At 36.4% G+C, this 14,275-nt stretch overlaps 1 protein-coding gene across 2 annotated transcripts in view; it reads left to right on the top strand.

The window, feature by feature from the left end:
• Positions 1-14,275, top strand: part of PDE4D (phosphodiesterase 4D) — a 1,544,760-nt gene that overhangs the window by 241,739 nt on the left and 1,288,746 nt on the right. The window contains exon 1 of one of the 2 annotated variants that reach the window (XM_071208182.1): positions 4,885-6,260. The exons of the other annotated variant lie outside the window; for it this stretch is intronic. The gene's annotated coding sequence lies outside the window, so the exon portion shown is untranslated. Of the gene's footprint in view, positions 1-4,884; positions 6,261-14,275 lie in introns of those variants that run through there. 2 annotated transcript variants of the gene reach the window in all.

The raw sequence follows: 14,275 nt of genomic DNA, 5'->3' as shown, positions 1-14,275 counted from the left end.
AGTGCTTTTGTATATAGTTGATTCAATTAACAAAACTTTGCATCTTAGGGAGGTAAACTAATGCTCACTTCAGGATCAATAATTGGCAAATTTTAAGATTATGCATTTTAATAAACATACTAATCATAAATTACCTTTTAGTACTTTGGTTTTTTTAGCTTTGCTAGTACTCAGGTGTCTTAGTTTGCCAGGGCTGCTCTGACACATACTACATACTAGTTGGCTGAAACAACAGAAATTTATTGGCTCATAGTTTTGGATGCTAGCAGTCCAAAATCAAGGTGTTGGCGAGGCCATGCTTTTTCTAAAGTCTGTGCTGTTCTGGTGATGGCTTTCTGGCAATCCTGTCTCATGGCAATCTATCTCTTTCTGTCTCCTCCTCTAACTGCTTCTGAATTTTCTCTGCTCATAAGGACTTAAGCCTTATTGGATTAAGGCCCACCTGATTCAATTTTGCCTCATCCAAATAAGATCTTTGAAGGTCCTATTTACAAATGAGTCCATACTCACAGGATCAGGGGTAATGTGTCTTTGTTGGGTACATGATTCAATCTACTACATAGGAGAACTAACTATAGTCACTGAACATTTGAATTTCTATAAATATCCTTGAATTTTAAAATCTGCCTCATATTTCATAGCAGGCAGAGCAATTTTTTTTTTTGTTCTCATATTTGGGAAGCCAGTGCTCAACCACTGAACCAAATTGACTCCCCCGAGTTGTTTTTTTCATTTATTTTGCTTGTAGTTTGTTTTTGTTTTTTAGGAGGTACCCGGAACCAGGCCTGGGACCTCCCATGTGGGAAGCAGGAACTCAACCGCTCAAGCTACATCTGCTCCTCATGTTTTAACAATCTGAAATATCCTATCTTCCGTCAAGCCATGGCTGACCACATCATCTTTCACATTAGAATAGGGGTTCTTAACCTTTTTTGTTCCACAGACCCCTTTGCCAGTCAGGTGAAAACCATGGTCCCCTTACTAAGTCCACACTATACTGTGCATTAGTTAATAAATATATCACACCCACACCAACATATCCCCGCAAGAATGTTTTTATTATTGTATTATTTTATTATGATGATGTTTCACAGACTCCCTGAAATCTTTCCACCTGTGGACCCCTGGTTAAGAAACCCTGCATTAGAAGAACCAACCCAATCCTGACCGAGGAATTCAATGGGCATTCTTTCCTCTTGCAGCTTTGGTCTTCAGCTGTAGCCTATATTTAAAGATATATACACATGCACTTAAAAATACTTTGTGACACAAATAACACACGTACTCAATAGAAAACTTAGATAAGACACTAAAACAAAAGGAGAAAAACTACCCATAATTTCAGAGCTAAACACTGTTAACCTTTTGATGTTTATCCTTCCAAATTATATTCTATGTATCTATAGACATTGTACATAAATGGGATCATGCTTTAGAGTTTTGTAATCTGTATTTTTCACTTAGCAGTTTATAATTAGTGTTTTAATATCTACATCTACATCATTATCTCTAATAGTGTCATATCATTATATTGCATTTTCCTAGCAATATTAATTCCCTATTTTTTGGGCATTTAATTTATTCATACTTTTTCCTATTATGAACAATGCTTTGATCATAATCTTTGCATGTACAACTCTGTGTCTTTTACTCCTGGTGATTCAAAGGGCCTGTGTGTTTATCAGGCTTTTGATACACTTGCCAAATACCTGTTTAGAAATACTATGCTGATTATATTCCCATTTGACAGTAAATGAGTACCCCAAAATTGGATGTTGTTATTTCTTTTTAATGTACCATTTGATAGACAAAATAGGGTAAATCCTCATTTAAATGTTTATTTGTTTGCAAAGTGACGTTGATTTTCCCATGTATTTATTTAAGTATTTAATTTATCCTTTTGTGAATTGCTTATTCATCCGCATTATCTCTTATTCATTTTAAAGAGTTCTTCAGGTAATAACTTTTTTTTTTAAAGATTACAAAATACTTCTAAAAAGCATAATACAATAAATGTAGATTTTATTTTTGGCACTCAGCAACTATTCAGGTATATGTATAAATGGAAAACATATAAACATCTATATGAAATGTCAAATTTAGCCAAATTTAGCCAATGCACGTGTAACAATATTGAAGAAAAGCAGTTTCTTATTAGTGGCCCAAGTCATTTGAGATATTGTTAGATCTACAAAGTCTGTTTAATTACTGAATGTGTTCCTTACTATGTAAGTTTTTAAAATACAAATAATTCTTTATTAGAGCAGTGTAGAGAAAAATCATGAGGGTGTTACAGAGTTCTCATATGCATCATCTATACACTCAGTTTTCCCTGTTATTATTTTGTATTAGTGTTGTACATTTGTTAAAATTGATGAAACATTATTATTGTATTATTAGCTACAGTCCATAGTTTATATTAAGGCTTACTTTCTGTGTTGTACAGTTTTATTATGGTAACATATATTGATAAATATGTATCATGATTTTTATAACAATGGTTTTATATGGTAACACTATAAAATACTAAAAATCAATCATTTTAGCCCCTTTCAGGTATATAATTCACTGGTATTAATTACATTCAAAATGCTGTGCTGTCATCACCACTAGCCATTAAACCTTTCCATCACCCTAAACAGAAACTCTACCAACTGAGCATTAACTTTCCATTCCCTACCCCCACCTGGCCCCCGGTAAGCTCTATTATACTTTCTGAGTCTTTGAATTTGCATAGTCTAATTGTTTCATAGAAGTTAGAGTGTTGGAGAAAAACAGTGCTTACTGGGATACAGAGACTGATATGACCACAGGCAGAGAACGTATTGAGAAGCTCTCCCAATGGAGGGGGTCTGAAGAACAGACTTCAGACCCCCACCAGCATGGTGGGGTTCTGAAGAGAGACTTCAGCCCACTCCTGGAAGGGGGGGATTTGAATTTATACAGAACTTTCCTGGGGGGGGGGAATGATAGTTGGTGGGAGGGGGTTGAGTGTCTGAGTGAGGTGCAGGGACCAATAGGAAGCTCTAGAGGTGAAAATTTTCCCTGATGACTACAGGATAGTGATCAGGGAGTTATGCTTTCTTGGAATGCTGTGGGAGCAGATGTTTCTTTGTTCTGTAGGGATTAAAGGGTTTCTTTATCTCCCTCTGATATGCAGGTATGTACATGGTTTTAATATTTGGGTGATGTTGGCATCATAGAATGAGTTAGGCAATGTTCCCTACACTTCTACTTTTTGGAAGAGTTTAAGCAGGACTGGTGCTAGTTCTTTCTGGAGTGATTGGTAGAACTCACCTGTGAAGCTGTCTGATCGTGGACTACTCTTAGTCGGGAGGTTTTGGTGACTAATTCAATCTCATTATTTGTGACTGGTTTTCTGAGTTCTCATCAATTTCTTCTTTCATTAATATAGGCTGCTTGTGTATTTCTAGGAATTTGTCCATTTCATCTTGTTGGCATATGATTTTTCAGAGTATCCTCTTATGATACTTTTTATTTCTGTAGGATCAGTGGTGATATCCCCTCCCTTATTTTTTATTTTATGTATTTGTATCTTCTCTCTCTTTTTATTTCTTAGTCTAGCTAAAGGTTTGCTAATTTTATTAATCTTCTCAAAGAATCAGCTTTTGGTTTTATTAATTTTTTCTATTCTCACTCTTTTTTGGTTATTGTTTGCATGTAAAATCATTTTCCAGCCATTCACTTGCAACTTCCCTGGGTTGAAGGTGAGTTTCTTGTAGACAGTATATAGATGGAGCATTTTTCCTTATCCATTCTGCCGATCTATGTCTCTGGATTAGAGAGTTTAATCCATTAGCAATCAGTGTTATTACTGTCAAGGCATTACTTACATTAGCCATATTTTCTTTAGGTTTTTATGTCATATTTTGTTTTATGTTTCTTTTGTATCTTTTTAGTTATTCTTACTAATATTCTTTTCTACATTCTACTTCAACTCTATCTCTCCTGTTTTTTTCCCTTCAACTTGCAGAACTCCCTTTAGTATTTCTTGAAGTTTCTTGTTGACAAACTCCCTTAATTTCTGTTTATTTGTGAATATTTTGAACTTTTCCTCATTTTTAAATACAAGCTTTGCTGTACACAGGATTATTGGCTGGCATTTTTTAAATTTTATTTTAGGACTTTAACTATGTCTTAACTATGTTTAACTATGTCTAACTATAACTATTTAGGACTTTAACTGCCTTCTCACCTCCACAGCTTCAGATGAGAAATCAGCACTTAATTTTATTGAGCTTCCCTTGTATGTGATGGATCTCTTTTTCTCTTGCTACTTTCAGTATTCTCTCTTTGTCTTAAGCATTTGACAATTTGATAAGTATATGTTTCAGGGTATGTCTTTTAGGATTTGTACTGGTTGGAATGTGCTGTGCTTCCTGGACATGTATGTCCATGTCCCTCAAGAGTTAGGAAATTTTCAGCCAATACTCCTTCTGCTCCTTTTCCCTCCTATTATTCCTCTGGGATGCCTATAATGCATATGTTTTTGTGCTTCATGTTGTCATTCAATTCCCTGAGTGCCTGCTGAATTTTTTCTATTTTTTAAATCTATCTGTTCTACTATCTGTCAGATTTCAGAAGTATTCTATTCGAAGTCACTAATTCTTTCCTCTGTCTGTTCAAATTTGCTGTTTTGTGCTTCTGTCTTATTTTATTTCTTGCATTGTACCATTCATCACCATGAAATCCATTATCTTTTAATGTATCTTTACAATTTCTTCAGTATGTTCCCTCAGAGTTTTCTAATATCCTTCATCTCTTCCTTCACTTCATTGGTGATTCATAATATTTGCTTGTACCACCTTGATTAGTTGTTCTACATTCTGCATCTCCTCCAGTTTTTTTAGTTTGTTCATTAGACTGGGCCATGTCTTTCTGTTTCTTAGTAGGCTTATTGTTGGTGTCTAGGCATCTGTCTATCTTGATGGACTTATTCTGATGGTTAACTTCTCTTTCTACTCCAGGATTTTATTTTGTTTGTTTTGTGTTTGGGTTCCTTTTAGACATATGGTTCCACTTATTCTTTATCTTTGTAGTTGTCTGTGTTCCCTTGAAAAAATATTAAGACCCTAGAAAAAGAGAGAAGAAAAGAAAAATAATAATAGTAATAAAAATTTTAAAAAGATAGAAAAGACACCACAAAAGAGCCAGGAAAATAAGTAATAAGAATGAAAAATCATAAAAGAGCACACAAAGGAATAAGGGTAAAAAAGATGGAATAAAAAGGTGAAATGAGAAAAAAATAGAAAAAAATAAAAGACAGGAAAGATGAGAAGAAAAGATAAAAAAAAGAGACCAAATAAGAAAAGGTGAAATGAATGAAAAGCAACAGAAAGGGAAAAATGACAGAAAAGAAATAAAGAAACTAAGGAGGAAAAATAAGGAAAAGAAAAAAGAAACAAAGAAAGAGAACAAACAAATAAAAAACAAAAAGAACAACCCAGGAAAAACAGGTTTCCCTCTTAGGGCCATAGGAACCACCTCAGGCTGCTGATGCTCATCAAGCAGCTTGCCCTCCACTGATAAGAAACTTGGTTTTAGCGAATAAAATAAAGAGTAGTAAAATAAAATAAAATAAAAGATTTTTTAAAAAGCAAAAAATAACAGTTTGCAAAACCTAAAATGATAAAAAATCTCAATTGTAAGTTCTCTGTCAATAGATGTCAGCGGGGTGCCTGACAACCTGGTGGATCACTCTGGATCCCTTTCTTATCAGGTACTGGGAATCAAACCTGGGACCTAGTTATAAGCGAGGCAGACATTCTTCTACTGAACTACACTCATTCCACAGGTTAGGAAGCCTTCTGAAAGCTGATCTGGATCCCCCATTCCCTTACCCTCAGGCGAGTTGCGCTTCTAACAGATTGCTGGCTATCTCTCCTGGCTTCCTTCTCTCGCAGCTTGTAGCTGCGGGTTATGCCTGTCTCCACCCAGTCCCACACTGACCTACTTCCTCTCTCTCCCAAGGCTGTTGGGAGTGACTGCATGCCTGATCAGATTCCCCCTTCCCTCTCCCTTGGGTCATTCCAGTGCTAGCTGGGCTCTTTTCTGAGCTTCAAAGTGGGCTCAGTTGTCCAAACTCACTGAAGAGAAACCACCCTTCACCTTCTGCCAGACCTCTCTTCCTCCCAGGGCAGAGAACATTCTTTCCCACTCAGTGGGCTGAAGTGAGCCAGGGCTTTTACCGAAGTTATTCACCTTAAGGTGAGGTATATGTGCTGTTCCCAGCCACAGGGGTGAGTAACTCATGGTTTTCATTTGGCCTCTTTGTCTCTTTGTCCTTCTTCCTCCTGGATCTACAGCACTCTCCTGGTCTGTAGATCCCCAAAGAACCCCCCTGGATAGTTTTTTGACATTCCTTTGTTGTTTTTGTGAGGGAATTGGGCCCTGCCTACCTACTTCAATATCATTTTCCTGCAAGCCCCAGGGTTTTACTTTTGAACTCTCAATTTTATTCCATTGATCTGTATGTCTGCCTGTCTGTCCTGTGTCAGTGCTATGCTGCTTTGATTACTATAGTTTTTTTAGTAAGCTCTAAAATCAGGAAGTGTGGGTACTCCATCTTTGTTTTGCTTATTTTCCCAAGATGATTTTGGCCACTTGGGGCCCCTTACCCTCCCACATAAATTGATGGCTGGCTTTCCATATCTGCAAAGAATGTTTTGGAATTTTTATTGGGACTTCGTTGAATCTCTAAATCATTTTAGGTAGAATTGACATATTAACGATATCTAATCTTCCAACCCATGAACATGGAATATTTTTCCATTTATTTAGGTCATCTTTGTTTTCTTTCGTCAATATTTTGTTGTTTTCTCTATACAAGTCCTTTACATCCTTGGTTAAATATGGTACTCGATATTTTCTTCTTTTAGTTGCTATTGTAAAGGGAATATTTTTCTTTCTTTTCTTTTCTTTTTTTTAAATTTATTTTTATTTATTTCTCTCCCCTTCCCCCTTTCCCCATTGTCTGCTCTCTGTGTCCATTCACTGTGTGATCTTCTGTGTCCGCTTACATTCTTGTCAGGCAGCACCAGGAATCTGTGTCTCTTTTTGTTGCATCATCTTGCTACGTCGGCTGTGTGTGTGTGTGGCGCCACATCTGGGCAGGCTGCATTTTTTTACACAGGGCGGCTCTCCTTGCAGGGTGCACTCCTTGCACATGGGACTCCCCTACACAGGGGACACTCCTGTGTGGCACAGCACTCCTTGTGTGCAGCAGCACTGTGCATGGGACAGTTCACCACACAGGTCAGCAGGCCCTGGGTACTGAACCCTGGACCTCCTATATGGCAGTTGAGCCACACCACTTCCCATGCTTTACTTTTCTGATTGTTCATTGCTAGTGCATAGAAACACCACTGAGTTTTGTGTGTTGATCTTGTAACTCACCACTTCCCTGAAATCATGTATTAGCTTTAGTAGCTTCATTTAGGATTTTGGGGGATTTTCTATACATAAGACTATGACACCTGCAATTAGGGAAAATTTTAATTCTGCCATTCCAGTTTGGATGACTTTTATTTCTTTATCTTGTCTAATTGCTCTGACTAGAAATCCAGTACAGTGTTGAATGATTGTAGTGACACTGGGCAACATTTTCTTGTTCTTGACCTCAGGGAAAGGCTTTCTTTCTGTCTCTTACTATTGAGAATGACTTTTTCCTGGGCTTTTCATATATGCTTTTGAACATGTTGAGAAAATTTTATTCTATTCCTATTTTACAGAGAGGTTTTTAAGAAGTGGTGCTGGATTTTGTTAAATGCCTTTTCTGTGTCAATTGAGATGATCATGTATTTTTTCCTTTGTTCTCTTAATATAGTGTATGACTTTAACTGATGTTCTTATGTTGAACCACCCTTGCATTACTGGCATACATCCCTCTTGATCACAGTGTATAGTTCTCTTAATATAGTGTATGACTTTAACTGATGTTCTTATGTTGAACCACCCTTGCATTACTGGCATACATCCCTCTTGATCACAGTGTATAGTTCTTTTAATGTATTCTTGGTTCTATTTCACTGTGTTTTTTTAAATAACTTTTGCATCTATATTCATAAGGGATATTGGTCTGTAATTTCCTTTTCTTGTGGTATCTTTATTTTGCTTTGGTATTAGTGTGATAATTGGCCTCAAAGAAAGTGTTAGGAAGTATTTCCTCCTCTCTAATCTTATCTATAAAATGTAATATTTTTCCAGTTCATATTTTATATTTAACATTTTTTTTTTACATACAGCAGTTTTCATTCAAACATTAATTAAATCACCATATTCTTAAGTAGTTTTATGCACATAGTAGATCATCTGGCATATATAAAGCTTAGGAAGACTTTCCTCATCTATAACAAGTAATATATTCACATATGTATTTTTCTGTTATGCCTGTGTTTTTACTTATTACATGTAAATTTTCAATTCGTTTAAAATTTATTCTGGCCTGATGCAAAAGTAAGTATTAGGTTTTTCCTCCTAATGATTATCTACGTTCCCAATATGACTATGGATTAACTTATGCTCTAAACACTGATAGAAAATATTACCTTTACCAAATATCAAATTATTATATGTAGCTGAATCTCTTTGGTGCTTTTTTTGTATAGTTCCACTGGCTTCTCTTTTATTATGGTTCCAGGGTCAATTGTTTTAATTATTATATAAATTCTTCCCTCTTTATCACAGGTTTTCAGAAATTTCCTAGTTACACTTACATTATTTACATAATATCCTAAAATATACTAACTAGCAGGGTGAGGGGACAGGGTAAGTGCATGTAGCAAGCAGAGAAGAATCAGGACTGGAAAAATGCTTGTATTATTTTAGCTGGATGATGTTACATAGGGTTCACGATCCCATTCTCTCTGCCTTTGTGTATGTGTGAAAGTTTCTATATCAAAATGTAAATATAAATACATAGATAAATAAATCAGATTGGGAAGCTCATGATAGCTTTCTTTTTCAGAAGCGTCTTATTTCTTTTCATTTCTTTTTTTAAGTCCTTTAATACAGTCTCTGTGGTATATCAAATTGTGTGCTTTAATTTAGACATGTTTTTGGTCTTGAGCCACATTCCTATGTGTGTGAACCCATTGTAAATAGGATCCCTTGAAGATGCTATTTTATTTGTGTGGCCCAACTGAAAGAGGGTGGGCTATACTCCAGGTTACTTGAGTCCTTTCTAAGCAGAAGAAGTTCACACACCATCAGAGAAAGCCACAAGGAAGATCCAGAAACCAGAAATGAGTGGGAACCCAGAAGAGAAAGGAGAGGGCATTGTCATGTGATGGGAAAACCCGGGAATCCAAGATTGCTGTCCAGCCAGAATGTTACCTACTCCCGGAGAAAGAAAGCCTTCTAGCCAACATCTTGATCTGGTCTCTGAAACAGTAGGCCTAGAAATTCCTCTGGTTTAAGCCAACTCATTATGTGATATTTCTCATGGCAGCTGAAAAACTAAGATGGTTTCATAGTTTATTTTTTCATATAGACCCTGTACTTCCCTAAAAAAAAAAAAAATCAACCAAATAAAGAACACCACCCCCCCCCCCCAAACTTCTTCATGCTTCATTCTTAAGCTTATTTTCATTGTTGTAGCTCTTATATTTCCAATTGTTGCTATATAGGAAAATGTTGATTTATAATGTTGCCTTACTCAAATTTGTTTAAAATTGTTTTTTTTACTCTATTGTTTGGAGTCTTTTAGGTAGAGAGTTACATGATTTTCAAATAATGTTAGATTTGCCTTCTCTTTTACAATATTTATGGTTCTCTTTTATCGGATTTATTGGCTAGAACTTTGAATACAATGTTAACTAAGATTGGAGAAAGTGGGCATCATTCCCCTGTTTCTGACTTTAATGGGAATATCTCAGTGTTTCATCATTAAGCAATATGTTAGCTATCTGTTTGAGGAAGGTGTGCTTTATATTCCTGCTTCATCAACTTTTAAAAATCAGGACTCAGTGTTGAATTTTATCACATACTTTTTGAGCTTTTTCAGAGAGGATTATGTGTTTTAATCTCCCTTGTGCTCTTTACTTGATGAAATATATCAAGAGACTTCCTATTAAACTCTTCTTAAATTTTTAGAGTATGTGGACTCATGGGCAGGATAATACTTTTCATATACGTTCCCTGTGGAGTCTTACAGAAATTCCTTAATGGATGACACTCTTCCTTGATTTTCTTATTGTCGTATTTCTTGGGTGGCTTCAAAGTGAATATGGGAGCAAGGAATGTGAAATAAACGGACTGAAATTTCTATCTTATACTGGAAACTTGGCAAACTTATATCTACTAACATTTATAATAAAATTTACCTGCTGCAATTCAGATATGGAAACAATGTGGCAAAGAGCAGAAATTGCCTTTAGGGTTCTCAGCTAACTCTCTCTACTGACTAGAGTGGTCCCTGACTCTTCCTGAGACTGTGGCTCCCCTATAGTCTGGTTTGTAATTCTCATTTGCTCCATGGCAAATGAAGTTCATCCTGCAGCTCTCAGCTTAGTGTGACTTTACCCCCACTTCAAGTCATCACCCTGTCAAGTTCTCCCACCAGCACTGTTAGCCATTTCTGTTTTCCCCATTAGGGGCATACAGAAGCTTTTAGCTTCCCTTTGTCACTCTGCTGGGAGGAAGCCTTCATAGGTATATCCCAGATTCCCCTTCTGCCCCAAACAGTTGTTCTGTCCCAAGTTGGTATGAGGGCCAGTGAAGGGGTCCCTCTGGTGTATAAAATGGATGTTTTTTCCTCATCCTATCTGGTACTTTAATCAGCTCTCTGCTTCCATACTCCGACCTGATCCTGGGGACAGACGAAAGTAACTGATGCAATGGGTGGGAACTCCATGGAACCAAATGATAGATTGAATAAAAAATAACTGGATTATTATTTTCAAAACAATGACCCACACTGCACATTTATAGGGCATTCACTGTATTCAAACTACGTATCTTCCAGAGAAAGAAGGAAATATGATGATAATGATGATGATAGCTCCCATTTAACAAACAAGTGCTTACTATGTGTGGACATGTTTTCAGTACTTTATATCTATGGATTCTGAATTTCTCCCAGCAACTCTAGGAAACAGGACATTATACTTCCAGTTTGCAGATGAAGAAACTGAGGAACAAAGAGGTTAGGTAACTTCACATAGTAGATAACAGAGCCAGGATGGCCTGACTCAATAGCTGAATAGTAAAACACAAGAATAATTTAAGTCCTCTCTTAAAGAGTTATTATTATTAAGATTTTTAAGGATTTGAAATACTGTAGACTGATCTAAATATAAGAGATAACCCTATGGTACCAAAAAAAAAAAAAAAGAATCTTTAAGATTTATATCTATTATTGTAGGCTACAGGGTCTCCTTCTCTAGTATTATTTAATAACAGAATGAGCAATAACAATATCTTGGTATAGTTTAGACTTTCATGATGACAGAATTTGAGATGAGTTGGAAACTTGAAGCCCCCAACTCCATGTTTCTTCTCCTTGGGTATGTAGATTTCAGTCATGAAATTTGGTTTATTTGGCAACTTATATGCTTTAGCTCATATTACTTCTTCAGTGAGTTAGAGATTTTAAAAGATAAAATTCCAGCTTCCCAAGTGTCAGTGCTCTTTTGAAAAAATGGAGCTAATAAGCCATTGGGTAGTCAGATATTTAGAAAGAAGCTGCCATTTTCCATTTTCAATAAGAAATTTGTCTATTAGCAAAGTAATCTTTCTGGGAGTTTGCAGTTGTCTAGCTCCATCCCTCATAACAATTATAAATGAAAAGGGGGAAGAAATCTAACTTCAGGTGCCAGATGGGTAGCGTATGAATGGCAAGGATTCAGCACAGACTTCAATTAGGCCTGCAAATCTCTGAAAGGGTATTGGGTAATCAAGGGGTTCATGGATAACCGAGGTAATTTTCTGTGTGTCAGTATTCTCTAGTTGTCCTTCTCTACCCTCAGAGCCTTTCAAATTTGTTGAGAAACCTGGGAGCTACTTGGTACTAGCAGTTGAAATGGGTGTTAAATGAACTTCCTGCTGGAAAGGTGGTAGGTGTCATTTGTGAGGTTCATTCAATGAGTACTTGAGGAAAAAAGCATCACAGTGAAAAGATTTCAAAGCTCTGGATTTAAGGTTTGAAATGTTCATTTGATCTTATGGAAGACTGGAAAATCATTAGACCTGAACACAGCAACTAAAGGTGAAATCTCACATGATGTGTGATCATTCTAAGATTTGTCAGGCTCTTCTCATTCAGTGCCAGTGGAACTGCTGAATAATAGTCCAGGAAAGAGTCTGTTTTAATGCAACAGTTTTGCAGCACTTAGTTAAGTCCAAGTCATCTAAAAAAACTTCGTGTTTGCTTGCTCAAGGTTGAGAAAGACATATAATTCCAGTCTCTTACCCTACTAGTATTAGGTTATAAAGCAAAATTTGAGTTTTCTCATCCACCAATTCAAATGATTAATTATAACTATATTTTACCTTTATTCTTAGAACTCTCTTAGGCCTCAATGTCAAAGATGCTTCAGAGAAATTAAAATGCAGTTCACATTTAAGCAGCACCTTCTTCGAGCCAGGCACAGTGTTTGATATATGCTGACACTTGATATGTCATTAAGTCAACACATCAGCCCTGCAGTCTTGGTTTCAGTATGTACATTTGTATTGACCATGAAACTGATGTTCAAAAGGGTTAAATATCTTCCTCAAGGCCACAGAATCAACACCTGGCCAAACCAGAATTTGAGTCCAGATATGACTGATTTCAAAACTCATAATATTCCAATAATTCATTCTGCTATTCACTTCATTTTCTCTGAATAAACATCTTGAATGTAAATTAGTCTTCTTTAGGGGTCTTAAAGACCCCCCCCCCGCCCCTTACAAATGTGGTGAGGTAAAATCTTTTCATAAAGATGGAAACAGGTTTTTAAAAAAAGGTACTCTACCGAACGGCTGACTTGATTCTATCTCCCACCTATACCCTGAAAGTGAAAAAAAAAAAAAAGAGTACATTGGAAATGATTCTCTCATAGCAGAACAGTAGCATAATTTGTGCTTTAATAGGTCTTTACTTTCTTCTTTGTTACCTTTAATGCCCATTTAATAAAGTGGTAAAGTATTAAAACTCTTGAAGTAAACACAACCCAAATTCTCCATCCAGGTTCTTTCCTATTATTTTACCTTTAACAAACAAGCAAAAAAAAAAAAAACACAGCTCCTTTTTAGCATTGATTAAAATTTTTGGGTTTGTGGATATGACTCAAGCAATTGGGTGTCTGCCTCCCACTAGGGAAGCCCTGGGTTTAGTGGGTTTGTTTCCTGGTGCCTCCTAAGGAAGATGTGCAGACAGATGAGGGGGCCATCGGGGGAGGGGGGTCAAATAAAATATTTAGAAAAAGAAAAAGTAAATTTGCTCCTTGGCTCCCACTGAAACGAAGGGACATGTACAATTTTTAGTGTGTCTGGGAGTTAATGAGTACACCACAGTGGGCTCTTTCCCTTGCAGGGTTGCTAATGGGGTGTTGCTTCCTAAGGGACAGAGAATTGATGGGTTTGGGTGTGTACTGCTAGTCTTGGGTTTCTTGGTTGTATTATTTTCCTTGTTTATGTTCCTTTTAATTAACATTGAAGTTTTTCATTTTATGCCTTGCTTTTTTTCTGTTTGTATATTCTGTAGGCAATGACTCCTTGGGTAGCAATTGTTAATCAAGGAGAAATGATAGCTTGAGGGCATTTCCTGAGTAACTTGATGCCAGGATAAAAGTTGTTCTACTTAAGCTTCATTAGAAAAACCTTTATGTGCCTGCCTTGAGTAAGAGCCGCAGGGTGCTCAACCACGCGCTCTTGTGTCTGTTATCTTTGCTTGAAGTCTGGTTTATTTTCTTCAAACTCTCATTGTGTCCCATATAATCTAAACCAGCAGAATTACTGGGTTTTAAAGTAATTCCATTGTAATGATTCTCTTTTTTTTTTTTTTTGACCTGCACACAGAAACAATTCATGAGAGCTGGCATTTTAGTTAGAATACTAGGAAAACTGGTTTTCTACACAGCGAAAGATTTAACTAGATCCCTCCTGACACCATACACAAAAATCAATTATAGGTAGGAAAAATATTTTAGAAAACCATTTTAGAATGTTTTTAAGACAGTTTAGAAGATGAGAGAATATATTTATGACTTCATATGCGTGTTCCAGCCCAATCAGTCAAAGACCACTAGGGAGAAAACCTAGGTCTGACAAA

Source organism: Dasypus novemcinctus, chromosome 2, assembly GCF_030445035.2.
Source record: "Dasypus novemcinctus isolate mDasNov1 chromosome 2, mDasNov1.1.hap2, whole genome shotgun sequence".
Lineage (NCBI taxonomy): Eukaryota > Metazoa > Chordata > Mammalia > Cingulata > Dasypodidae > Dasypus > Dasypus novemcinctus.
This window is presented reverse-complemented; position numbering and strand designations above follow the sequence as displayed.